Genomic DNA, 4964 nt, shown 5'->3' with positions numbered 1-4964 from the left:
CACGAACCCGCGTCTCCTGCATCGGCAGGCGGACTCCCAACCACTGCGCCACCAGGGAAGCCCCCTGCTTTCTTTTTTTAGGGGCGTGGAGTATATACCTAGGAGAGGAACTGCTAGTTCATATGGTAATTCTATGTTTAACTTTTTGAGAAAATGCCAACCTGTTTCCAGGATTGCCTTTTGAAAATAATAATAATAACATCTACCTTAATTCTCGGGCTTGAATGCCAGCTGGGACCGGTCTTCCAGGAAGTAGACGTGTGTAAAGCTGGTCTTCCTCACAGCTACGCAACTCCGTGGGAGATTGGAACAGAGTCTGAGGCTCATTTGCATCGGTCAGGCTCAAATGGTGAGAAATGATTTGCAAAAAAACATCATAAAGCAGAATCTTTCTCTCCACCCAAATCTGTAGTTGTTAGTGGATGGCAATCTATTATGTACGGACTGCTGAGTATACTTTGGGAAAATCTGTCTGGATACTTGTAATCAGGTGCAGGACAGCATTACTGCAATCCTGATTTAACGCCAGCCCTATTAGAAGCAGGCTCTCGTCAGCTCCACACAAATGATAATTTATGTTTTCACCGACTGCACACTTTACTTCTCACTGGCTTTTGAATCAAACCTGGATATGTATCTCCTTTAAGAGTACAGTATATTTCACTTTCACTTAAAGGCGTCCGAATGGATTACGAAAAGATTCAAGCTCAAAACTGATCTTATCATAATTTAAAAAGATTATTGGGAGAAAATGGAGCCACTTGGACAGCCAAGTCATGCAGTTATCCTGATTTATGGTGCAGATTTTCTCTCTCTTGTGCAATCCACCCCTTTCCTTATGAGAAAGAATTCTGAAGAGTTTTTAAGCTGTTAGTTAACTCTTCCTTCACCTGATTTTTCTTTCTTAAGAAAATCCCTTTATTTTTTTCCCAAGAATCTAAATTTTTTGTCTTCCCACTCTGAGACAAAATTATAATATTTTTGGTATTGGGACTCTTCTGTTCTTCCAACCGTAGTTAATACTGACCGACTATCGAGGTTCTGAGGGGTAAAGTTCAAACATTCCTATCTTGGCATTTTGGATTTTCAATTTGCTTCCGTTTAAAGAGCAGATGAAAGCATTTTGGTTCTGTCCGTTGGTTGAGTTGGGGGTTTTTTGGCAACGAGAAACATTACGTGTTTTGGTATCTGTCTTATTAGCTGAGGTCTGGGTGAAATGTTTTATCTTGGACTAGGCAGGGACTATTGCTTTGGGAAGAACAGAAAACCAGATGTGAGTCAAAAAAAAGGTAGTTTACTGAGAGGATGCTAGGTTAGTGCATGAAATTCGGAGGTCCACCAAATGACGGGGCTACAGGAAGATCAAAGCCAAAGGTATTTCTAAAGCCCTCAGAGGATGGAATTCCAAGAGATATTCATTCATTCATTCCTTTTGGCTGTGCCGCGTGGCTTGCGGGATCTTAGTTCCCCAACCAGGGATTGAACCCGCGCCCCCTGCAGTGGAAGCGCTGGAGTCCTAACCACTGGACCGCCAGGGAAGTCCCTCAGTCTTCTTTAAACTCAGTTTATCTAAAGAAAATCTGATTGGCTCTTTGCTATCCCATGGACTGGCTTTCCATGGGTCAGACATTGCTCTGGTCCAGTCAGTTGGGCTAGATGTAGGCTGGTGGGGGAGAAAGGATCACCTAACACAGACGTAGCTGCTGGAGCCCAAACCTCGGAAGAGTCTTTCTCAGGGATGGGCTACGAGCTGAGCAGACACCCCCAAAAGGTGTCCTCTCACACCCTACCCCTCTTGTTGGGTAACATCTAGGTAACCCAATCTCCTCTACCTTTGTGTGCACATACTACATGGCGAGAACATTGTTAAGTTTGGGCCACCCCACGTCCATATCTGCTTCTTTTCATGCAACATCTTGACGTCCTTCTGGGGTCTTCCTTTCTCTTATCACGAGCACTGTGGGTGGGCTGCAAATTAAGGTGCCCTACATGCACTGACCATGCTATGGGGACATCACCTGGTCAGTCAATCAGATGCTGTCTCCTGGGACGTTGAGTCTGGACTAAGTTGGCGCAAGGTTGGACGAGACAGTATGAGCATATCCATTTTATCTGTGCAACGGATGAGCTGTTACCAGCTGCCCTGTTTTCCGTTGTTTCTGAGACCTATTTTTTTAAGCTTTTCTTTTCAACCAGTGAGCTATAGCCACCTGGTATCCTCCAACAAATTCGACAAATTCTGCTTAAGTTATTCAGAGTCAGTGTCTGTTGCTTACACCGCCAGAGCCCTAACTGATTCACTTGAAAGTCAGGAGAATGGCTCTGAAAACTTGGGGGTGTGGGTCCTTTGTCAGAAAGGGGAGTGTCAGTTAAGGTCACTGGGCTGTTTTTACTAAGACCAGAAGAGAGTCCCCAGAAATTATTTGTAAAAGAAGGGAAGAAAGGCTCTAAAAATTCTCACCTAACTCAGTCTGGTCAGCTCTTGAACACCCTGATTCACTAAGGTTCTATAAAATCGCCTTCTCTTTTAACTGACCATATTTCTGATCGTTGCAAAGTGGGAAGGTAAAATGAGTTGCCTTTTGCCTCTTTTTCCCTCTTGACAAGGGTCTTCTTGTCTGATACTCCCATTTTGCTACCGTGATCCCTTGCCAGTGGTGTCCATTGCTGCAGTTTCTGTGCTGCTTGTACATCACTACCACGCTTAGAAGGAGCAGCACACTGTAACATGCTTAGCTGGGACAAGGTCTCCTCATTCCCCTGTGACCTTCGTGAGTACTAGAACAAGGTCTGATTTCCCTTCTTACCTGTTAGGCCATACCCAGTACTTGACACTTAGGGGTACTCAATAAATCTTTATCGCATTGAATTGTGTTACTATTCTTTTTACCAAAACCTGTGCCTGAGTTTCCATTGTAGAATGCATTGAAGGTATTGTGGTTTCATCCATTGAGTGAATTAAGAGGTCTGGGTCTTTCCTCTGGGCGAGGTTTGGAATCTGAATTTTAATGTTAAACGTGGTGAGATTAGGCAAGTTGGGCTGGAAGTAAAGGCCCCACACAGCTACCTTATGGTTTCTTATTCCACTCGCTGCCAGTGGAACCACTCTTAAGCTACTGTTTCTCTCCATCTTCGATTCTGAGCACCAACTGCAGTCCAGACGTAGCTGTCATCTTTTTTTTTGTTTCTACTAGCTTTCAACTGAAGGACCTACTTGTCGTCCAGTTTAAGTATTGGCAAGAAGACCAGAATTACCTGGGACTAGGAAAATAATGTGTGTGTGTGTGTGTGTGTGTGTGTGTGTGTGTGTGTGTGTGTGTGTGTATTAGCACAATTATGGGCAGAGTAGTGGTGGTACAGGGAATCATAATATTGCCCCTGGAAGGAATATCATTTATGGCTAGCTTATGCTGTATTCTTCTCAGCCCTGAGACCTGTCCAGTTAAAAAAAAAATTTACATTTGAGCAAGAAAGAGCTGGTGAAGAGAAAATTAGAATGATTCCTCAGGGGAAAGGGCATGGACATAAAATCAGGTGTGATCCTTGCTTTATTGTAGTATATCACTCCACTGTATTATATGATTAGTGATAGAATATTAGCGCATGATATTGTGTGATTACTATATTGTGTTACACTGTATTGATGATGAGAGAGAGTAGCTGTGATGTTAGGCGGCTTGGCCCTACTGTGTGCTGGCTGTGTGACCTTGGGTGAGTTGGGATGGCTTGACCAGGAAACACATTTTTGAGGTGTTATTAGAACAGGGTGGCTGTACTTACAGCAGCCTGGTGCAGATGTGAAAAATCCTGGGCCTGAAGGATCGTGGGTCCTCAATGCATTGCGTCTGAAGGCCTTGAGAATTGATATCAGAGGGCTGATGGGCTGTGACGATTACTCTTGAATTTCTGCAGCCCCAGGACCTTATCTTGTTGTGGAGTAATATTGTCCTTCTAAATACGAAGCTCTCAGGTGCTGTAAGGACCCTCTGAGGGTGTGGCCACTGTTAAATTTCTATTTCCTGGCGTCAGGAGACAAATGTGCCTAATTGTTGACCGTCCCCAATTTTTTTTTTTTTTTTTTTTTTTGGACTGACTTCATATCTTCAGTGGAATTAATTATGATCTCCCTTTGGGGTGGGGTCAGTTTTGATGTGTCTTGCTTGTGTTATTCTCCCTGCTGAAGTTAAGGGGATTGATACAGTATGCAGTAGCTCACTTGAAAGTGCTGAGATCAGGAGGTAAAGAATATGCCATACGCCACCCCACTTAGACTTCCCGCTATACAATATGCCATTTCATATTGTCGCTTCTAGGGAAGAAAGGCATGTTGCTTAAGAAAGATCATCATTCCCTGGGCCCAGCAAAGGGCCCAGGTTTCCAGAGCCCTGAAGACAAGGGGTGACACCCCAAAATAGGGACTCATTCTCCACTCTAAATTCATTGGCCGAGCAGCTGCCAAGAACAGAGGCCGCATCTCCCGATACCTGGCAAACAAATGGCAGTATTGCCTCACGAACTGATTGCTTCTGTGAGGTACCTACCAGTGTATCTGGGGAGAAGCTTCGAGAACAGGCTGAGGAGCGGCTGTCCTTCTGTGAGCCTGGGGATAGTCCACGAAAGAATGCGGATGTCATGAAGGAGGCAATGGTTCAGGCAGAGGAAGCGGCCGCCGAGATTACTAGGAAGCTGGAGAAACAGGAGAAGAAACGCTTGCCGGAGGAGCAAAGGCGGGGCTGCGACTGCGCTGGCGTCCTCAGAACACAGCAGTAAGACCCCAGGAGAATGTGAGGGGACAAGTGCAAGACCCAAAAACAAGCAAAAGCAACCCCCCCAGGAAGCTCCTCAGGAGAATGGAGTGGAAGACCCATCTGTCTCCTTCTCCAAGCCCCCCACCCCCCAAAAAAGAAACCTTTTTCCAAGGACGAGCTGGTTAGTAGTGACCCTGAAGAGACAGCTGGCAGTGG

At 45.1% G+C, this 4964-nt stretch overlaps 1 protein-coding gene and 1 pseudogene across 1 annotated transcript in view; both read left to right on the top strand.

The window, feature by feature from the left end:
• The window catches only part of LOC103073554 (transmembrane protein 132B), a gene marked incomplete at its 3' end in the record, with an annotated part of 148428 nt that overhangs the window by 115976 nt on the left and 27488 nt on the right, over positions 1-4964 (top strand). The window lies entirely within an intron of this gene.
• The window catches only part of LOC103072993 (nucleolar protein 56 pseudogene), a 533-nt pseudogene continuing 201 nt past the window's right edge, over positions 4633-4964 (top strand).

This window comes from Lipotes vexillifer, unplaced genomic scaffold (assembly GCF_000442215.2).
Source record: "Lipotes vexillifer unplaced genomic scaffold, Lipotes_vexillifer_v1.1 scaffold21, whole genome shotgun sequence".
Taxonomy (NCBI): domain Eukaryota; kingdom Metazoa; phylum Chordata; class Mammalia; order Artiodactyla; family Lipotidae; genus Lipotes; species Lipotes vexillifer.
Note: the sequence above shows the minus strand (reverse complement) of the source record. Positions and strands in the feature narration are given on the sequence as shown.